At 36.4% G+C, this 24,187-nt stretch overlaps 1 long non-coding RNA gene across 2 annotated transcripts; it reads right to left on the bottom strand.

Moving 5' to 3' along the window:
* Positions 1-99: 99 nt before the first annotated feature.
* On the bottom strand, positions 100-22,955 carry LOC127513700 (uncharacterized). 2 transcript variants are annotated; one of them, XR_007930471.1, is made up of 3 exons: positions 22,801-22,955; positions 2,071-2,173; positions 100-847 (listed from the first exon to the last, which is right to left on the bottom strand). It is a non-coding gene; the product is annotated as an uncharacterized LOC127513700 (long non-coding RNA). The 2 variants fall into 2 exon arrangements; XR_007930470.1 differs by lacking the exon at positions 22,801-22,955 and adding an exon at positions 11,425-11,846.
* Positions 22,956-24,187: the final 1,232 nt, after the last annotated feature.

Here is a 24,187-nt window from a genome sequence, read left to right on the forward strand (position 1 = left end):
TGGACGAGCTCAGTGCCAACTTGTGAATTGGGAATGTTCAAAGCATTGTAGGTTATTGGAGGATGCAAATGATACACATGATGATTACTTGGAGTTTTTTTTATTATTATTTTGGTTTGTTTGGTTTGCTTTGCAGTTCTTAGGCCTACCTGTAAAAACATGCTGAGGATAGAGGTGTCAGAAAACACAATTAGACACAATAATGTTTTGTGAGTGTTCATTAATGAAAGTAATGAAAGTAATACAGACACAATCATGCACTGTGACTTTGTCTCACTCCTCTACAATAATGAAGTAACACTTGAGAGAGGCAAGTTCTGCACACAAACCTTCATGGTATACATTAACACTAACAATGGTTTTATGTTAGCAAAAAAGAAACATTTGTAGTGCAAACCCAGCTAAATATATATAGAATCACTCACTAAAGAGTCCCTTACAGTCCTTAAATATAAAACAATAACAAATCCTTTAAACAACCACTCAGTAGACTCATGTGAGTCTCATAAACCTACAACCTGATATAAATAAAGCTAAGAGTAATTTTTTGTGTGTGTAAATCGGACATGGCTTGCGGCGTGTTCGTTGTTCCACTCTAGTGAGTGTTTGCCAGATAATGAGATATCAGACACAACCACATACGGACACACTCAAAGCTCTTCTGGTTTTAATATATTATTTTTGTCACATATTTATGTTGCATATTTTGGTTGTCTGGAGCCCTGCTGTGGTCTTTGTGATGTGCAAAAATAAGAAGGCATCTGTGGGCCGATTAGCCTGGTATGTCCTCCTCAGAGCTTTTCTCAAGAGATCCTCTGTGTTCTAAAAACACACAGATGTTGCTGAGCTAATGAGGGAGAGAAAGCAAGAGTGAAGCATTATTCATGATACATAAACGTTGAGAACTAAAGGAAGCTTATCAAAGAACAAAAACAAGCAAATCAACCAATATTTAAAAATATTCATCACGTTAATTAGACGAGATTCTTTTTATAGCCATTATTTTCTTCTTTTGTGGGCACACAGAGTATAGCCACACTAGAACTACTGTAAACTGGAGTAAAACACACCTGTCAGGTCACATCCTCAGTGGAAGCAATGCAAGCAACATTTTTACCATGCGGTGATAAATGTAAATTCCTCTAAGAAAACAACTTTATTTCTGCTTCTCGGATGCACACACTTCTGAACACACACACACACACACAAAACTAAAAACAGCGACAGTGTACACTCGTCTCTCTAGACCCAGATCTCCACAGAGGGGGAGCAGTGAGTAATGGATCAGCTTCACTGTGACCATATAAGCTGTTTTATGACACCAACAAAAGGAAGGATAGGATCTGATGTATGAGTCATAAACCTGATATAGTGACACACAAAGACACAGAAACACACATACACATGCATACACTCATGCTGGAGAACAACCCCTCAGGCACAGGTCATAAATCAACGCACACACATCCACATCCTGCTGTTTTCTTTAATTACTGCCTCTATTAACTGTTGTAATTAATCTATCATTATTTCACTCACACACAAGAACTGCAACCTGCTCACCTCTGTAGATGGACTGTAACCATCTTCTCATTTACTAAGCTCATATCATTGCACAGAAATGGGCTTTAAATAAATGTAGTGCCTCTACACAATTTAGAGAGTTCATATGTTTATGTATGTGTGTCTGTCTGCTGAAAAATGATGTTTTTCAATACAGTCAGCTTACTAATGTCCAAGTATTTAAAAATGTCTCTATAGAAGATTGTTGGGATAAAGAGATATGTGAGAGAGTGAAAGGCAATGGAAAGATAGATTGGAAGGATTCAGGACCTTCTTTTGCTAGTTCAGAAGATGTGTCCAGAAGATGTTTTAGAGAAGTTAGAGGTACGAATTTGTCAATGCTTTTATAGAATAATTGAATAATCAAGAAGTTAATTTTGACTAACTTACATTTTAGGCACAATATTGCCAGTTACATTGTCTGTTTCAGCCACGTTTCCTAAACAATTCCGTATTTTTGAATAAATCGATTAAATGAATGATTCAATGACTCGTAGGGTGACTTACTCATAGGGTGCTCCTCAATTAGAAGGCTGCATCTTGAGGCTGTGTTCTTCTTAGTCCAGTTCTTCTGATGCTTGTAGACTCTAGTCCTCCTCAGCATTAAATGCTAGAATGAGATGGTCTAGTAAGTGCATATGACTAAATTATAAATGCATCCATCATAGCGGTCACAGGACGAAAATACAATTAAAATGAATGCAGGTTACAGTGCCCTCCAGTAATATTGGCACCCTTGGTAAATATGAGCAAAGGTGGCTGTGAAAATTAATCTGCATTGTTTATCCTTTTAATCTTTCGTTAAAAAAAAAATCACAAAATTCTAACCTTTCATTTAAGTAAAACAATTGAAAATGGGGGAAAAAAACTCATTATGAAATAAATAATGTTTTTCTCTAGTTCACGTTGGCCACAATTATTGGTACCCAATTATTGCAACCTCCATTTGCCAAGATACCAGCTCTGCCTGATGAGTTTGAAGAACAGCTGACAAGAGATCAGACACCATTCCTTTATGCAGAATCTCTCCAGATCCTTCAGATTCCCAGCTCTATGTTGGTGCTTCTCCTCTTCAGTTCACTCCACTCATTTTCTTTAGGGTTCAGGTCAGGGCACTATGTGCCATTCTCCATGTAGAAACTAGTAAATGTGTGAACAAATGACTGATTTTAGCCATTTGATTGGACAGAAGATCTGACAAGAAGCTGAAGTGTGATGTGATGTCATGAAAATCCGTGAGCGGAAGTGAGAGACTGTAAGTTTTAAATGCTTATATCTCCTAAATGTGAATTTTGTCATTGTTTTGGAGCACACCAGCTTATTCATAACCTTAAGGCTAACATATTCATACTAAAAGCTAAAAAAAACTTACATTTTGATTTCAGAGGGTCTTTAACATTTTCTCCGACAACCGGATGCGATGAAACCAGTTTTCCTGTGTGTTCATGTGACATTCTGCATAAAGCCTATTGTGGAAAAATACTGCCAAAGATCTTTATATTAACTGACTTTCTATGAATTCAATAGAGTGAATGTCAATTTCCTGTGGTCTCCAAGTGGTTTACATTATGGACAGTAGGGATGCACCGATACCGATACCAGTATCGATACCAAGCTCGTGTACTTGTACTCGTACTCATAAAAATACTCCCCGATACCAAAGACCGATACCTCATGTGACGTAACTGACAGAATTTTTTGTGTACAGAGACACCGGCGGCAGCAGCAGAAACAATGTCAGCCTCAGGGGTGTGGAAATACTTCACAATTAATGATGACAACCCACACATTGCGAACTGCATACTTTCAATCACAATTCGTTATCGATTAGTGAAGGTGGGATAGGCGGAATCGCGCTGGATGACACAGACCAGAAGCGCTCCCTCTCACGCTCTCTTTTTCTTGCGCGCGATCCCAGTTCTCAGACAGTGCGCGATCAGTTCTCCTTGCGCCTGAATGGTCAAATGCACACATAGATGTCAAAATGTCCATCGTGTGGAGTATCTCATGTAAATACAGTTGATTATGACTTAAGTTGACGTAAACATTTGGGTGAAAACAGGATACAACCGTTGTCAGTATCCATGGATTCGGTCTTAAAGGGACCGTAGCCTATATTCGTCATTAATGTTAATAAAACAACAAAAGATGTTAAATAAATGTATACATGGTAAATAAACCTACTGTATCTGAAAAACAAGTGTGTTTAATTTGTATCTCTATAGTATTTGTTGTATTGTTTGTAATTTGTTTGTAAATTTCTTTTTATATAACAACAATTATATAGGCTATATATTGGTAATTATGCCCTTTATAAATTTTTGTTCTTTAAGTTTGTGACAAGCACATAAAAATTATTTCTTTTTTCATTAGAGTAATAATAAAGAAGCTGTCCTACATTCATTAGTCTCACTGTGTTGTGCTTGGAAAACTGCAACATCACCAAAAAAAAAAAAAAAAGAGAGAGAGAGAGAGAGAGAAATTAATAAATGTATAGGCATCAGTATCGGTGAGTACCAGAAAAAAAGTATCGGTCTTCGTACTCGGTCCTTAAAAAATGGTATTGGTGCATCCCTAATGGACAGTCATCATTATATTGTCTTGCATTACATAATGAATTTGGACAAGCTCACACTTGATTCATTTTTCAAAATTAGCCAAATAAAAACAAAGGAAAACATGTGACACAAAGGCTGACTTCAAATTGAGATGGCCTTCGACGGAGATTGATGACGTAGCAGCTTAGATATGCAGCCTTAGGACACAGCCATCGAATTGAGAAGACAGCATGGTTCCTTCTTGAAGAAATCAGCATTTTTGAACGAATCAGTTGAATAAATGATTCACTGAATCACTAATGAAAACACAGCACTTGCTGGCTGCCACCTACTGCTTTAAATGGCTAAATTTGCAAAAAGAGTCATTAAGAAGTGTAAAATGCTATTAGAATTATATATTATTTTCTTATAGGGTTAATTCAGGATTTTTTCCTGTCATCTCAATAGCAAAAAGTATCCCAATTTACCTGAATTCAGCCCTAACTCTTTCACTGTATAAATAGATGTTAATAGCAGTGACTCAATACCTGTTAATGGTCGCCTACTGACTCTCTTCACTGCTTTTTAGAACATCCAGCAGGCTGGAATTTATTAGTGGCAGTCGGTGGTCCGTTCTCTCACACCCTTTTAGCAGTGACCAGTGAGCTCTTTCTCACCTCTGATTTACGCTGAAGAACTGACAAGCCATTTTTCTTCTGCAAACTCAAAGGACCAAAAACAGCAGCAAGACACAGATTGTGATGCATGGTGATTGTGAAACCAAGTGTTTGCCTAAACTTAATGACTAATAAAATAAGAAAAAAAGAACAGTGTGTTTACGGAAAGAACAGCTTTCTCACAGAAGCTGACAAGTACATATACAGTACTTTTTCTATGGCAAACCCTGAAGGGACAAACACGCATCAAACACATTCACAGGGCAAAGGCACTCCACAAACTGTGTTCTAATTCAGTCTATGACAAGTGTTTTTGTTTACGCTGTGCTCCTGCTCTTATTTCAGCGAGCTTCAAGTTGATTTGCTGCCAGAATCGGGTGGTGCAATACTTGACAGGGAAATTTCAGAGGCAGTTGTTTAATTTGTCACCCTTCCTCAATGCTTAATCGGTGAATGTGACAGACCCACAGACAGAGGAGGGCAAGATTTCAGCTGGTGTGACATTCTCTAACGTTATCGAGTCAGTGTGAAAATGTCACAATATAATCTTAGTCACATTCTTGAATTCAATGGAGATCCAATAAAATGCATGCATTTAAACATACTCTCAAAACTAAATAATTTAATCCAAATATATGATAATTATATTATCCTGTCATATACCAAACATAACTCGCATACCAAAAAAAGAAAGAAAAAAAAGTGAGGTCACATGTTCAAAACAATCTGGTGAAAAGCTTCTTTCACCAAGACTGTTTATCAAAAGCAAATTGATCAATAACAGACACAGAGCTAAAACAGCTGTTTGTTTGTGAAAGGGGTCGAAAGCAAACACACGTCAGCTGGTAAAGCTCAGCGCTGGACAAATTGGATCATGACCACAACCGTTTCTGCTGAGGAAGGGTCATATTGATTTTCTCTTCCACATTTTCTGCTTCTTTATTTTTAGTTTAATTTGTTTTAGTGCTTGTGTTTCCCTTCTCTACACAACATTCATTTTCTTTTAACTGCTGGTCATAGATTTTATACCTTTATTAGCATTCCTGAATCTTTATTCAGTGCTTTCGTGGAATGTTACTTTTAAATTTAATGTGCTACATAGTTGTGTTAATATGAAAAAATAACCTAAAAATCCTAAAAAAAACAAAAAAACAAAAAACAGTGTAGTCTTAGATGTATGAACTCCACAATATACCATGACAAAAAGCCTTTTCATAGATATTTAACATTGTGCAGAGGCATGAACATATTGACTCTATAATCCCAATTTTGTAACTGAAATGTCAGATTTACTTGTAAATCATTTCCCAAACTGAAGACCACTTTTAAATAGGCTTGTGTGTTTATTTATATAATAATGTAGCTAATGCAACATGAAAGCTGAGGAAGAACAGGATAAGGACTTGACATGAGCCAGCCTTTACAAAAGTAAGTACTTCAAGTTCATTTTATGAAGTATACTTAAGTTCGAGTATGTTTGTAAGTACTAATATCAATGTACTAGTAGTATACTTGTAAGTGTAGTATTTCGATACTACTAGAGACTAAATTGGCCCACTTTTAGTGTATAAAAGTATACTTTAAGTGTAACAGTAGTAAACTTTGAGTACACAACTACGTTTTTCATTTGTACTGCAACTATACTACAAGTGAACTTTATTGTATTATGATAGTTTACTAGTTAAATACTTGTAGCACATTTTTTTAGTTTATTAAGGTACACTCAGTAAACTACTAGCTTAGTAGTTTTATACTGCAAGTATACTTTTAAGTTTTTGTTGAACTTAGCATCATACTTACAGTTTACTATTTTTGTTATTTTTGAACTTTACCATGTTCAGTCTTCTAACTAGTTGCTTATTAGCTTGAATATTACTAGAATATTGGCTATTTATTTGAACTTGTACTTTATTTGCCCATATTAATGCCTTATTCTGTATGACCTTATTCTATTCTTAATCCTACCCAATACCTAAACGTAACTACCTTACTAACTATTAATAAGCAGTAAATTAGGTGTTTATTGAGGGAAAAGTCATAGTTAATAGTTAGTACGTGTTCCCTATACTAAAGTGTTATCCTATGTTCCTTTTAATTTTTATACTTGAAATACCTTTAACTGTACTTTAACTCTTAAATTTCCCCACCAGCACCAACATTTTTGGTGATTTTCACGAAACTTTCATGGCCCGAGAATATTTTGTTGTATGAAAGAAAGAACAAATGTTTTTAAACATAAAAGTTGTATTCTCTATATCTTCATGCATTCTTTTTTTTTTTTTTTAATCAACACTTGAATGTGAGTAAGTTTAATAAAAAAAGAGCAACATTTTGAACAAAAAGCTGAAAAAATCGTGTTTTTGTCAAAGACTTTGTCTGGATCAGATTTAAAACAGTGATCAAAACATAGATGGAGTAGGCCGATTCCATCAACACTCCTAAAGCTTCACAGTCATTCCTCTTCATGGGTTTGTTATTCATTTGGGAATGTTAGGAAGTTTCGATGTATATACTATTAGATTACATCCGCATAAGCAATGATTCTATCGCTTGTTTCTGCTTCTTCTTCCCCTGTGTTTTGATATGAAGATTCTGTACACTTTTTAGAAGATTCGATAATAGCGCCCCCTACCGCATGACTGTGAAAACTTGGATTACCTAAAAAATTCCATCAATAGCAGGAAAGCGCTGTGTCATAAATTGCGTAAATTTAATTTAAAATAAGTATACTAATAGTACTTCTTTTTTGTAAGCGAGACTTAAACAAAAGCTCTTACGCATCATGAGCACATGCTCCACCCTGTTCCTGTCAGCCTCTGTCCACTGTCTCAGTAAGTGTCCACTCTTCTCCTCTCCCTCTGAATACTCCAGTCCACTTTCAGTAGAAGTTCAGTCTCCTTGCATAATTGCATAATTAGTTCAATTAGCTGTCTCTCCATACATCTCAGCTGCTCCTGCTCGAATACAGTTCTGAAGCTGAAAAGTAATTATGAGATGTGGGACTCAATCAAATCTCCGACTGGTATATTTAATTACTGTGGTAATGATTGTTAATGACTTTGCTGATGGATTCATTGAGAGACGTGGGAGGTTTAAAGCACAGTGTTCAGGCGCACTAAACACACACTTTTGTCCTCTTATCTCCCTCCTATTTTATTTTTGCATATTTAATTTTTCCCGTCTTTTGACGGCTGTTGTTTTTCTTTCTCTGTGCAGCTCAGTGCAATATTTCATTTCCTATGTCTCATTGTGTGTAAATAAAAATGAGAACATGTATATCTGTGTTTACATAATCTCACTGGATGCCAGTTTTATCCTCCAAAATGCTGCTTGGGGACTACAAACAACGCAAACGGAAAATGCTTCCCACTCTTAGTGAAGAGAAGTGTGCTTGTGAGGGTGCATCAGACTGCTGAAAATCCAAAATCCCATTTTCTTAATTCCAGTGGCGTATTGCCGACTGACAAGCTTTATTAAAAACCCTCAGCTAAGTCACACGATCACCACACATTCTCCTCTCGAACCAAAGTGAACCTTCTGTTATACACAAGAACACTGTGTGCATGTGTTTGCATGTGAAAAAGGTGTAATGTTTTAATTTCTTAGCGACGTGTGGTGCGTTTGCTTTGTCTTGTTGGTCGCAGCAGGGGTCAAATAACGAAAAAAGGTAGATGATGCTAATGATGATAAAGATAAACAAAATGTACGTGTGTGTGAATATGTGTGTTGCGTGAGCAGCATCTTTAACTAGAGCACAAACATTGTGGGGAGAATCAATTAGTAACCAGTGCAGCATTGAAATGAAGGTGAGTGGCTGGTGTGTCCTCTTATCTCGACTCACATGGGCCAGAATGATGCAGGACTTCACTGAACATTGCAGTACATGTGCTTAACGGTGACCTTTGTGTTCAGAGAAATTATTCAAAAATGTTTCAAGTTTGATTTGTGCAATTTCATCTACAGCACACTCACATGGCTGAAGGGCGAGTCCTTGAAATGGTATTGCGTTTGTGTTTAACAGTGTGCGTACCCTGTTGAGAGTCTTAGGTATTCTTTTGGATGTAATATATTCAAGTCTAATTAGGGTCACATGTTTATGACCTTAAACATTAACAGTTTAATGCCTTTAAATTAATATGCATTTGCTTGAGAAATCTGAAGTTTGTATAAACAATTTAGTCAAAAGTACAAAAGCAGTGCTCTAGTTAGTACAGGAATTAAGTTAAATAAATATACAGTAGTCAACATTTGAAGTGGATCAAAAAGGTTCATTAAGTTGTCCTAAGAACTAAGATGTCCTAAGAAGAAGGTTTTAGGATAATTTTGATGAAAGGTTTTGATCCACTTCAAATGTTGACTACTATATAATGTTATGAAACTTAACTTTGTCACAACTTTTTGGCAAATCGATTTGTTTTGGAACAAGTGATGGATTAATAAGACCGATATTGCCCATTTGATATACCCAAAACAAATTATATCTCATGTTTAACCACTATTTACATAAGATCTATCTACATAAGAGCCAGTGGCAAATTCCTGAAGGACTGGCCGAGAAAAAGCTGTTCTCTGTGGGTACATGAGCGCTGAATGGCTGCTGACGGCCTGGAGCTCACATCACCAAAAATGTCTAAACAACTTGCCTAAAAATTCTTAAAACTACATTCCATGACACAATAACAGTAGTATTTGTAAAATGATTACACTTGAAGCTCGCTGTGATAAGTGCTGCAAGTATAGATCCGTATACAGTGCTAGGTAGTAACTGATTACACGTAATCTGGATTACGTAATCAGATTCCAAATATGAAGTACTTGTAATTAGATCATATTATATTCTAAAATACTCGTAATCAGACTACAGTATTTTGTATTGATGTTATTCTCACAATATCAGTATATTATTCATAATTCATTGATTCTTCCTACTACTTCTTTTTTTCTTTTTTAAATTATCCTTTATAAAAAAGGCTACTGCTTCTATACGTTCAGAAGGTCTTGTGGAATTGCATACACAGACCAGCCACTAGATACACCGACTCTGTTATTATTTTTCTTAATTGTAAATCAGTTTCTGATTTACTTCATTACATTATTAGTAGTTTAAAGCTACAATATGTAAGATTTTTGCAGTAAAATATCCAAAAACCACTAGGTCAGTGTTATATATTTTGTTCAGTTGAGTACTTCCAATATCCCAAATGTTTCCAACTATTTGTAGATTGTGAGAAAATCGCGATTTTAACCAAGAATACGGGACGGGAGTCGCCTGTCAATGGCGTCATATCCGCGTTACCCTCTGTTTCCGGTTTTATTTTGTAGAAACCGTGGAAACACTAAAGACAAGGGAACAATTGTTTGGTTACATTTATAGACAGAAAACGAATTATTGTTATATAGCTCAACATGTTTAGTCTTATTGTTTAAATCTAGTTTTCTTGATTTTCCGAGAGTACCATGCTTTTACCATGCCTCAGAGAAAAACAAGTAGCTAAGTGATACAGCATTTTCTCCATCATACAATACGTTTTAAAATTAATTGCATGCCATTTATCAACACAAGCCATCCAGCATTTATTAATATGATATTCTAAAATCGATCTAGCTTACTGCAGTGTGCAACAAGTGTCTCAAAACAGCCACCGAGCGAACGTTCAGAGTAACGTTAAAACATCATTTTCAACACGGTCAAATGTCTCTAATTGTGCGTTCAAGTCATGTCGGAAAGATCGTATTTACGAGCTGAATGCACATGAACGCCACCATAATGTGGTAAATATGAGTGGGAAGTTCAGGATTTTCTTTCTAAGTTGGGGACGTGTCAGTGAGAAACATGGTGGAATACCACAATATTATAGGTATTTAGCAGTGATATTGTCCAGCTTTTATATTTACAACGAAGTAAGCTAATTGCCTGCACAAAATATGGTAGCATAACAACATAATATGTAACAATAAAGTTTACAGTGGCTTCATAAATTAACTAAAAACATAAAAAAAGCAAAACACACCTGATTTACATTCTTTGTTATTAATTTTCTATAAGTAAAAGTGCTGTATTTTGTGTGAAATAGACCATTTTCACATTTCCGGGTTTCTCAGAAGCGGAAGTCGTCATAGTTGGGTAAAATTCTATAGCGGTGAATGAGAGAATACATTAAATATATTTTTTGTGTTTCCATTTGCTCAAATAGCAAAAGAAAAACTCCACAATAGTGTTTTCACAATTTTTAAAAAAGAGGAAAAAAATAGAGAGCGATTGATAACGACAGTCAGAAGAGATAAAGATGTCATTTTTACCATCACTCCCATAGCCGCTGAATTAGAAACACCCTCACAGCAGCGTTAACTATTTTTTTGAAATTTGATGCAAAGGTAATATAATACTAAGTACAGTGTATAGTGTAAATCTACATACGTCTTTTAAAAAAAAAAAAAAAATGAAAATATATATATATATAAAAAAAAACTTTGCATGATTTACGTTGAAACGCGTCATCAGTTTGTGCAAAGGGTCTATTAAAAAAGGTACACCGCCATCTTACTCCGACGAAAGTGACTTGAACGCACCTGTCGTCGTAAACACGACTTCCCACCTCGTAAATACGAACTTCCCAGGAGGACTTGAATAAACAGCGCTGTGTTACCTCATACGCTTGACCGGAAGAAGCGACGCCGGCGACTGCAGCATAATAAAAGTTCCGCTGCTCGCGAGGCATGTGTCGCGTTCGTCTCTCATTAGCAATCTCACCAGCGGCCTCGTTCAGCTCCAACACCACTCGGCCCTGCGCTGCTTCTTACCTGTAGTAAGAACATTAATAATCTCATCCTATTTCCCATGCACGGCATGTACTGTATAAGTTTTGCACCTTCATTATTCTTATGTATTGTAGATTGATGACTCATTTCTGACATATAATATTAGAACATTTTGTTCTTCTTTTTTTTTTTATTAAAGTTTCCCTGTTAAAAATAGTGGTAAACTGTCAGAGCCTTGTGGGCAGTGCTCTGACATATGGTGTGCCTCAGACACAGAGTTTGAGTCCCGGCTCAAGGTCCTTTTATGATCCTGTTCCCTGCTTTCTGTATGTATCATACTGTCCTGCCAAAATAAAAGTATAAAAGCCCAAAAATATAGGCTACCTTAAAAATTACTGGTGGTGAGTCAGGACAGCAGAACTTCTTCCATAATATTGCAGCAAAACAAGCTTTGAATAAATCTGTTTGTGCTGATTTGGACTACAACTGAGCCAAAAATAAACATCCTCAGTGTCTCAAACAATTAACTAGTTTAGGCCCTATGTTTGAGATTGTCCCTATGGATTATAATATAAACTCTCTCAACTCAATAGTTGATTTAATTTGTCCAATATACACACATTTTCTGAAAGTCAATTCCACCGCAGTGTCATTACCACAATATCTAAAATTATGGTTTTAAACTGGCAACAATTCTTATCTTTATAATAGATTTTCATAGTTAAAGATTGAAAGTCTAGGTCCTGGACAAGGCTAAAATAATACAATCTACACATAAAAGACATGGAAAGTAGCAGTAAAAAAAATATATATTTGACCTTCATATAACAAAAAAGAATACTGTTGAAAAAAAAAATAAACCCCTGGGACATAAAAGTGCATGAAGTTGAATAAATAGTTTGATTATACCAAAAATGTTCCATAATGTTTGTCATGCTTTTCCATCCGGTGACATTCAGAATGGTCTATTTGGGGAATACAATATGTGTGCTGTGACTATCAATTGTGAAAATAGCCTAACTTCACAGACTACCGATCACCCTCTAAAAAGCACTGAACAACTCAATGTTAGCACTCACAGACACACACTTTACTTGGTGTTACTTCTAATATCATAATAATGGGTATTAGTATCAACCCTATCTAAAAGCCTTTATATCACATGTCCTCTTTGACCCTTTTATGTGGTCTGATTCTGGTTAGGACTGGCTGGTGGTTAAACATGATTAGCTGCGCTACATAAAATCTGTATGTGACAGCATTAAATCCAGTCTCAGATGTGGTCCTCTAGCCTTCCATTTGATTATAATAGTCCATATTTGGTCACAATATTATTGAAGGTGCCGCATAATCACATTAGCTTGGTCTTTAGAATGTCAAGAAGAAGGATTTTCTGGTTGTACTTTAGCATTTATGCTAACCTAATGTGATTTATAAATATCAGCTATTCTCAAGGATACACATTTAGCAAATAAATAATATACTGTCTTATACACACAAAGGTAATTAACAAAGAACATCCATCAGCTCGGTGAAATTGATTGACAAAAAAGAAGTGTTAAAACATCATTTACATGAAGACAAATGGTTTATTAATACAATAACAAATGATTTCATGGAGCTTTCAATGGCTATGATTATGGAACTAAATTAATGAAATTAAAGAAACTGCAGAAATACAGCAGATGGTCACAGACAGACACAACCAAAACAATCAATCACTGTGTAATTGTAGCACAAAATGATTTAGTCTTTCAAACAGAGGTGTAAAGTACTTGAGTAAATGTAATTAGTTACTGTACTTAAGTATCTTTTTGGCTACTTTGTAGTTGTACTGAGTATCAAAGATATTGGCAACTTTTACTCTCTACTTCACTACATTTTTGAGCAAGTAAATGTACTTTTTACTTCACTACATTTGTGATGAGTATTGCAATTACAAATGACATTTTTCATGGCAGCTAACTTTTTCTGCAGCAGTTTGTGTCTGATATAAAGAAGCAATATCGCCATCTAAGGGCATTGAAGGTACTATATCTTGTGCATTTTGCCTTTACTCACCCAAAACTTGTCAATAAGGATGCTTTACGTGAATGTGAGTGCATTAGCAGGTAGTTGCTGATCGCAGGTGTTTTATTTAATAGATGAGGAAATGAATGCAGCTGGTGATGAGGCTCAAACCAGCACATACAGTAGACTTTGACTATTTAGTTTTACGTAACATAGTCTTGTCAATATATAAATTGATGAATAAAACAGTTTTGAAGGATATTGGTTTACTTATGGCCTTTCTGTGCACTTGAGCTCAACTGAGACTTGAGAGTTTGCAGACGTTTAAAAGGTTGTTGTGTCGACCTTGATTTATTGCAACATTGAGGTGTTCAGTTTTATTTTGATTTTAGAAAATAAACTTGATTTCTCATCTTACAAATCAGTTGTTTTTTATTTTCACTGTCATGTCTCTCAGGACTAGTGCTCAAGTATGGTTTTCAGGTACTCTTTACACCTCTGCTTATGTGCTTCTGAATTGAGTCTGAGATGTTGTTTCGGTTGAAATTCACTCATACTCAGCTCCAGTTTATTAAACCCCTGTAACCCCCTCTTTTTAAAATATTTTTTCTCTCTAACCCTGTTTGTCGTGCCTGCTTATTTCAAACCCAATCAGTTTCTATACACTTCAGCCGTAACGCTGCAAATTTAACCTTCTGCAGAGGTGACAGTGGGTAAAAGGGTAATGCAGAAAGAAAGCAAAAAACTGTGTACAAGGCACATTTATAAAGGAGACGGCAGGCAGGTGTGCTCGATTGTGTATTTTTGTCACATATTTGCTACAAGAGAATTGGGTGAGGGTTAGGCTCTTGAAGGAAGAATCATGTGTTGATGAAATGTTTTTGTGCGTGAAGAGCTGTCTATTGCCAGTATTTTTTTTCCTGTCGGCTCTGCAGAAAAACTTGCAAAAAATAAAAATGAAGAACTGAATAAAAATAAAATAATAGTCTACAACACTTTCACTGTGATAGCTGAAGCCTTCCAATAGTGTGTACTTTCAATTCACTGCCTAAAAGATCAAAATAAACAACAGCTGCAAAATCTTTTGCCAGGGTTCTTCCACACCCAGATACAAAAGAATATATTCGTATATAATCACTAATCTTTTCTGTTATTCTTGACATTGGCATAGGACACATTCAATTGTTCATTAGTGACAGTAATGACATTTATAATGTCATTTCTTTACAATTAAATGCTGTTCTTTTTAATTTTATCTTCATCAAAGAATCCTAAAAAAAAAAAAAAAAATATCATGATTACCTTGAAAATATGAAGCAGCACAACTGTTTTCAACATTGATAATAATAAGAAATGTTTCTTGAGGATCAAATCAGCATACCAGAATGATTTCTGAAGGATCATGTGACACTGAAGACTGGAGTAATGATGCTGAAAACTTACAGGATAAATTACATTTTAATATACAGTGCTCAGCGTAAATGAGTACACCCCCTTTGAAAAGTAACATTTTAAACAAAATCTCAATGAACACAAAAACATAATTTCCAAGATGTTGACAAGACTAAGTTTTATATAACATCTGTTTAACTTATAACATGAAAGTAAGGTTAATAATATAATTTAGAGAACACAATTTTCAGTTTTACTCAAATTAGGGTGATGCAAAAATGAGTACACCCCACTGAAAGTCTCTGGAGCAAAGCTAAATTTTAGACTACAAATGTCTAATTTAACTAGAATTCAACCACAGGTGAGTCTAATTATTCATTACACAGGTGTCTAGCAGACAGTTGACTATAAAAGGGTGTTAAAACCCCTTCCCATTTCATGCTGTCAGCAATGGCACTACATGGAAGAGAAATGTTACAAGACCTGAGAAAAAATAATTTCTTTACACCAGAAAGGTGAAGGCTACAAGAAGATCAGCAAAGCTTTACTTATCAGTCAGAATATTGTAGCAAAAGTGGTACAAAAATTTAAAAAAGATGGAACTGCAACCATCTCACAGAGATGTCCAGGTCGTCCATGGAAGTGAACACCTCGACAGGAGCGTCTTCTGATGAGAAGGGTTGAAGAAAATCGGCATGCAAGTTCACTGCAGTTATCTAAAGAAGTAGAGAGCCAAACTGGGGTGACTATTTCCCATGACACAATACGGCGTGCACTGCAGAGGAATGGCATGCATGGGTGCCGTCCACGAAAGAAGCCTCTCCTAAAGCCCAGGCACAAAAAAGCCTGCCTAGAGTTTGCCAGGGCCCATGCTGACAAAGATGAAGACTACTGGGACTCTATACTCTGGAGTGATCAGACCAAGATAAATGTTTTTGGAACTGATGGCTTCAAAACCGTATGGCGTCACAAAGTTGAGGAATACAAAGAAAAATGCATGGTGCCTACAGTGAAACATGGTGGTGGCAGTGTCCTTATGTGGGGCTGCATGAGTGCTGCTGGAGCTGCATTTCATTGATGGCATCATGAATTCACAGATGTACTGCTCTATACTGAAAGAGAAGATGCTACCATCACTTCGTGCCCTTGGTCATCGTGCACTTTTCCAACATGACAGTGATCCTAAACACATCTAAGGCCACTGTTGGATTTCTGAAGAAGAACAGGGTGAAAGTGATTCAGTGGCTCCTGATCTGAACCCAATCGAACACCTATGGGGAATTCTGAAGAGACAAGTTGAGCATCACTCTCCATCCAGCATCCAGTCTCTAAAAGAGGTCACTCTTGAAGAATGGAAAAAGAGAGATGTTGCAAAATGTCGCCAACTTCTTCATTCCATGCCTAGAAGACTTGGTGCTGTCATTAAAAATCATGGAGGCCATACAAAGTACTAGATGTAGTAGTTTTTGTTGTGGGGTGTACTCATTTTTGCATCACCCTAATTTGAGTAAAACTGAAAAATGTGTAATCTAAGTTATATTATTAACCTTACTTTCATGTTATAAGTTAAACAGATGTTATATTAAACTTAGTCTTGTCAACATTTTGGAAATTGTTTTTGTGTTCAGTGAGATATTGTTTAAAATGTTACTTTTCATAGGGGGTGTACTCATTTACACTGAGCACTGTATATTAAAATATTAAATACTTTCTTGATTGTAACAATATTACAGTTTTTTACTGTATTTTTGAGCAAATAAATACAGCTGCAGTGACTTTCAAACACACACACACACACACACACACACTCATTCATACATATATTTTACAAGGCTAAAGGGCTAAGCTTTTGTTGTCTTTTCTTTCAAAGGCCAGTGCGATTTTTGCTGCCAGTAAATCGAGCTCCATAACAACACACAGCAGTCATGATTTCCAGCACTAGCTGGCACAGCATGAATAAAGAGCTTCATGAAAATGTGTCTATAATTACCCTGTTTCTCTCCAGGTGTCCTTCTCCGTTCATCTGTGTTTTTTCATGTTTAATTCTTCCTGTAGTGTATGAAACGTCTTTATTTCCATGTAAATGTAAAAGCGCTGAACACATACAGTGGGGTCCAAAAGTCTGAGACCACTAATGCAAATGCCTCATGTCTTGCATCTTTCTAATGTAATACATTTTTTCCTCTTACAAATTATATTATCAGCATAACAATTTAATTACATACAGAATTAAAGTTTTTACACAAGTTTTAGAATGTGTTAGCATTTGGTTGTTCTTCAGCTTTAAAAGGTTAGTTCACCCAAAAATGAAAATTTTGTCATTAATTACTCACCCTCATGTCGCGCCACACCTGTAAGACCTTCGTTCATCTTCGGAGCACAAATTAAGATATTTTTGATAAAATCCGATGGCTCAGTGAGGCCTGCATTGTCAGCAAGTTAATTTACACTTTAAAACGCCCAAAAAAGTACTAAAGTTATATTTAAAACAGTTCATGTGACTACAGTGGTTCAACCTTAATGTTACGAAGAGACTAGAATACTTTTTGTGTGCCAAAAAAACAAAATAACGACTTTATTCAACAATATCTAGTGATGGCCGATTTCAAAACACTGCTTCATGAAGTTTCGAAGCTTTACAAATCTTTTGTTTTCGAATCAGTGGTTCGGAGCGCCAAAGTCACGTGATTTCAGTAAACGAGGCTTCGTTACATCATAAGTGTTTCGAAATTTCAATGATTCACCACTGGGGGTGTGACTTTGGCAGTTTGATACACGCTCTGAACCACTGATTTGAAACAAAAAAATTGTAAAGTTTCGAAGCTTTATGAAGCAGTGTTTTGAAATCGGCCTCAGTACCTTTCTGGGTGTTTGAAAGTGTAAATTAATTTGCTGACAATGCAGGCCTCACTGAGCCATCGGATTTTATCAAATATATCTTAATTTGTGTTCCGAAGACGAACGAAGGTCTTACGGGTGTGGAACGACATGAGGGTGAGTATGACAGAATTTTCATTTTTGGGTGAACTAACCCTTTAACGACAGCAGGACATGAGCTTCATGAACATCACAAATTTGTGTAAAACCTGATGATCATGTTCTCCATCATAATTTGAGAACATTTGTTTTTATTTCAGAGTGATCTTCATCTCAGCAATTTGCAACTCAGTACATAATTTTTGAGCCAAAGACAGTGTGACAGATTCTTAACAGTTTGGTTTGGTGTCACTCATTTCAGTGAATGACACTAACACATACAAATCACATTTGGGTTGTTTGTCTTTTAGGCTCTGGTGAAGACAAGCGTACATTATTGTGAGAAATCTGGAAATGAGCAAGTACAAGTTGTGAAGAAATACATAATGTCATGGAATAAGTGAATTTTCTTTTGAATATCTGAGAGAGATAGAGAGAGAGAGCTGTCTGCCAAAACACCATAAGAGAAAAACAGAGAATAAATAGCTGACTCTGGTATACCAAAGGCAAAATGAGGTTACGGACATCCAGTAAACTTTGCAACAAAGTTAGTCATTTATAACATCACATTATGCGTGTGTACGGCTGAATTTTACTATATAACCCTTAGATCCGGTCTTCTAATTTGATTGGCTGAGCAGCATTCCAAGAGGAGTGTAACAGCACTGGGACTTTTCACCATTTGTATCACTTCTCTTGACTGTGTTACTGCAGGTTACATAGTTACACCAGTAGGTGGCAACAAATGATTCTGAGTATGAAATGAAGTGAGTAATTGAATCATTTACTAAAACAAAACGGATTATTTCAGGAATGAAACACTGCTACTATGTGTTACTCAGAGATGCACAGCAGTTAATTATGTTTTTAATTTGTTTGGAATATATTTCATTGAGGGAGCAAAAATAGACCGAATAACCTGAGGCACTGTGTCTAAAATGTAAGTGAATAAATGGCCGAATTGCCTTGAGATATTCGAAACAACAGCAGTGTTGCATGTGTGATATTGCTTAAATATATGTGTTTATGTGTGTAAATCATCCAGACAATGTTGTAACTGCTAATAAAAACAACAAAATGTTATCATTCTCGAAATTGGCTGTTGTTTTGGTCTGATTTCAATTATTTTACTACAAAACTGTTAGCTAGTGTAGCTCTGAATGCATCTGGTTATAAATGCACAACTGTTGCTTTCATTTCTGGTAGTCTTGGACATGTACATAAATTATGCATACATGATTTGCAAATTGCTGGGTTGGGAAAGAGCAAGCTAAACTTGTGAAGTTCTGCTCTGTGTCAGCCATTTTAGGTGGTTTATACATATGGAGAAGATGCAGTTATCTCTATCCATAGAGATCCATGTGAACTGTCACTCAGTCTGTTCATCTGCACACTGTGACCAGATGTTCATACTTTATGATGTATTCGATTAAACTGATTTAACTTGTGAATCCAAAAAAATTAAATTCGAGAATTACCTACAATTTGAGCTCATAAATTGTGCATACACTTATCTTGGAGTGTTTGTAGATGTTAATGAGAGTGTGGTTCTCCATGGGGGATGTTTGTACGTGTGCATGTTAGGATGAGAAGTTTAAAGGGAGTGTGTAAAAAACATTCTTTTTATTTTTTTTTCTGTAGCATTTTATAAAAACCCACACAGTGTATTTCTTATGTACTGGTTAATAGCTAGTTCATCATTATAGCATTATCCCTAAATTATTAATGCATTTTGTAATAAAATGCAGAATCCAAAGGCATAGATTCGAGAATGAATGGCATAAACATATTTGGCCAAAGGGGATGATATTATCATTAGCTGTATGTAAAGTGGTGATTGCCTTGTCTGCCAATAAGACAGTGGTTTTGAACTTGATCCAAGCAGGGATGGAAGCCAGTGTAGGGAGTGCTGCACAGGTGCTGCCTGTATTTAGGAAGGTTGAATATCGGCCAGTTAGCTGGTGTCTGGATCAGCTGCAGAGGTTTGATTGCATATGCTGAGAGTCTGACCAAGAGTGAGTAACAGCAAAATCCCTTTAAAGCAAGTCAGTTCATTCAGCGGCCATCTTGAATGGAGAATTATTCTTTCCATGAACTGATAAAGAATGACTCCAAAACTACAACCTGAATTCCCAAAAAGTTGGGATGGATAAAATGAAAACTAAAAGACTTTCAAATCACATGAGCCAATATTTTATTCACAATAGAACATAGATAACATAACAAATGTTTAAACTGAGAAATTTTACAATTTTATGCACAAAATGAGCTCATTTCAAGTTTGATGCCTGCTACAGGTCTCAAAGTAGTTTACCATGGTGTAGCATCTCTTCTTTTTTAAAAGTTTGAAGATGTCTGGGCATCGAGGTTATGCGTTTCTGGAGTTTTGGTGTTGGAATTTCTTGCATGATATAGGTTTCCAGCTGCTGAAGAGTTTGTGGTTGTCTTTGACGTATTTTTCATTTAATGTTGCTCTAAAACCTTTATATACCTTTCAGCATTCATAGTGCCTTCCAAAACATGCAAGCTGCCCATACCATATGCACTTATGCACCCCAATACCATCAGAGATGCTGGCTTTTGAACTGAACGCTGATAAAACACTGGAAGGTCTCCCTCCTCTTTAGCCCGGAGGACACGGCATCCGTGATTTCCAACAAGAATGTCAAATTTGGACTCATCTGACCATAGAACACTTTTCCACTTTGAAACGTTCCTTTTTAAATGAGCCTTGGCCCACAGGACACAACAGCGCTTCTGGACCATGTTCACAAATGGCTTCTTTTTTGTATGATAGAGCTTTAGTTGGCATCTGCAGATGTCACGGCAGATTGTGTTTACCGACAGTGGTTTCTGGAAGTATTCCTGGGCCCATTTAGTAAAGTCATTGACACAATCATGCCGATGAGTGATGCAGTGTCGTCTGAGGGCCCAAAGACCACGGGCATCCAATAAAAGTATTCGGCCTTGTCCCTTACGCACAGAGATTTCTCCAGTTTCTCTGAATCTTTTGATGATGTTATGCACTGTAGATTATGAGATTTGCAAAGCCTTTGCAATTTGACATTGAGGAACATTGTTTTTAAAGTATTCCACAATCTTTTTATGCACTCTTCCACAGCTCTGCCCATCTTTACTTCTGAGAGACTCTGCCTCTCTAAGACATCCCTTTTATAGCTAATCATGTTACTGACCTGATATCAATGAACTTAATTAGTTCTAGATGTTTTCCCAGCTGAATCTTTTCAAAATTTCTTGCCTTTCCAGCCATTTGGTGCCCCCGTGCCAACTTTTTTTGAGACCTTTAGCAGGCATCAAATTTGAAATGAGTTCATTTTGTGCATAAAATTGTAAAATTTCTCAGTTTTGTTATGTTATCTATGTTCTATTGTAAATAAAATATTGGCTCATGTGATTTGAAAGTCTTTTAGTTTTCATTTTATTCAAATTTAAAAAATGTCCCAACTTTTCTGGAATTCGGGTTGTATTTGGTTGTTTCAATAAAATATTTAAAATCAGCAATAAATCTGCAATCTTAAAATTAGCTGTAGCTACTGTAGCTATGTATTTTAGTTGATAATGGGTCAACTTTTTTTTTTTTTTTTTTACATATGTAAATGAATACTTTTGTTGAGCCTGGATGCATTAAATTGATCAAAAGTGACAGTGAAGAATTTATAATGTTACAAAAGATTGAAATATCAAATAAATGCTGTTCTTTTGAACTTTCTATTCATCACAGAATCAGAAGCATCAGAAGCATAAGAAACTTCTTTCAAAAACATTACAATATCTTACCAATTTAATTTTTTAAATGGTATTTATATATATATTGACATAATTTGATATTTTTAGGTGTTTTGCTTGAAGTGAAAACTAACCTGTGCAACCTGTAAAGATTTTATAAACTGCAACCATTTTTTCAGCTTCACTGAGTCAACATCTTGCAATTTACAAACACACAAACTCCACACACTGTCTCTATTCAAGGAATTGTGTTGATTTAACACAGCACCTCAATAAACCAAAATCCCATGTGTTTTTGAGGGCCTAAAGCTCTGCAAACACCATTAACACTAAGCAAACCTATAAGAAAAATATCATCCTCTGTAACACACTTCAGTCAATAGCTCTGGGTCCATGGAGACCAGGAACTCATTTTTCCTCAAAGTGACTCAGGTTTACATCAATAGTCATTTTCTTAATAAATAATGAAATGACTGTTGATATAGAGACTGTTTTTGAAGACCTGTAATCTCAAACACCTGGACTCTTTCTCTTGGTGTTTCTGACGCACAAAAGCACCCTCGTTGATATGGGAACTGAAGCCTGTGCCATTAGATGCTCTTGGTTTAACCTGTGTTGATGTGATACCATTGGTCCCTGTGGTGCTGAATTTATTTATTATCTCACAGTCTACTGCTTCCAACTATCCTCTTACATTTCCTCTTTCTCTCTCTCTCCTGTCCACTATGCATGTAAGGTCGGCCATTTTAAAATGAATCATCTCCTTTCAATTAAGAAGGATGATGGGACACAAAAGCAGATATTTTGTTTCAGCCCTTTTCGTACAATGAAAGTCAATGGGGTCTAAAAGAACAAAAACACAGGAACATTTTTTTTAAAATATCTTCTTTTGTGCCCCACAGTCATACAGGTTTGTAACGGGGGAACTATCCCTTTAACATTTTAAGTGCTCACAAGCACCCTCTCTATGTTGATTTTCCACAATGTGATGCTTATTTACTGAAAGGAGACAGACATGACTGAATGAGAGTATCATAATGATATGATAAAAACCTGACAGCAATCAATCATGCAGTAAAGCACCCATGCCGGCATTACACATCACAAGCTCACGAAGATGGATGAACAGGTGCACTAACCTTTCCCCTTTGTTTTCATTCACTTTCCATTTGTAGCTGCTGTCGCTGTGCTGTTCACGAGGCAGACTTGCTTCACTCTTCAGTTCCTCCTCTACCAGCTGTGAAAAGCGTACTGTGTTCTAGCGTTTTAACTCACGTCCTTCAGGACCTTAGAAACTGACACATATATACACACACACAAACGCGTAACAGAATGGATGAGATTTAGAGCATTCAAGAGTGTAATACAGAGGGATGGAAGGCATCCAACAGAGCAGAAAGAATGAATGTGTATTTAGCCTACTATTTAGTCATTTAGCTGACGCTTTTAACCAAAGCAACACTTATAACCAGTGGCATCTCTGGCTTTTTATTTCTAGTTGGGTACAATCAATCAGTTGACTAACTCATCATGAGTGCATACACAAATTATTCATATTGAGTGAAACCTGTATGAATTTCTTTCTTCTGCTGAACACAAAAGAAGATATTTTGAAGAATGTCTGTAACCAAACAGTTGATGGGCCCCACTGACTTCCATAGTATTTTTTTTCCCATACTATGCTCAAGCAGAAGAAAGAAATTCATACAGGTTAGGAACAACGTGAGGGTGAGTAAATGATGGCAGAATTTTCATTTTTAGATTAACTATCCCTTTAAACGCATTTGAATGAAAGGAGAGTGACTCACCAGTGAAATTCACTTGAATAGAAATGCAGTTGATTGTTCATTTGTGCAAACTTAGCAGGGATTTTCCTATTGAGATCTGGCAGTTCATGCATGAATTAATTTTCATTTGAGGGGCTTGAGCCCCTGCCCCTTTGATCGCGAAAGTGAAAGTGCCCTTTGAGGTAGCATCGCGGTGCCCCCGCGTTCCCATTTCTCCTCCCCCGGAACGCGATTTCTACCGAGGGAGACCCAAAACCACATCTAGCTCAATCAGTGTTTCAACCTCGGAAAGACGTCAATAAAACAGCTTGTAAACAATGTCACCTAAAGTCACATTTACCTCAGAAAAACATATTCAGTGGCCATAAACTCATTAGGGGCCGTTCACTTATCGCGTCTTTTCCGCGCACAAGTCGGTTATTTCAAATATAAACGCGCGGCAGGCGCGCTGATTATGGACGCGGTCGCGATGCGCATGCGGTGCGTTTTCCAGGCGCATCGAGATGAAAACATCTCAACTTTTCAGAATGCCGCAAGCGCACCGCAGGTCATGTGACAAGATCCAACCGATCAGCTTCGGCCTTTATGTAACAAAACAGAGAAATCTCAGCCAAACAGCTGATCATAGCTGTACAGGGAGGTTTTTATATCTCATCTCCATAAATATATCTAGTAGTAAAGCTAATGCAAGGAATAGAAATCAATGAATCCTTTGCTCAAACTACTGCTCGTGGAGAGC

This window comes from Ctenopharyngodon idella, chromosome 5, assembly GCF_019924925.1.
Source record: "Ctenopharyngodon idella isolate HZGC_01 chromosome 5, HZGC01, whole genome shotgun sequence".
Taxonomy (NCBI): Eukaryota; Metazoa; Chordata; class Actinopteri; order Cypriniformes; family Xenocyprididae; genus Ctenopharyngodon; species Ctenopharyngodon idella.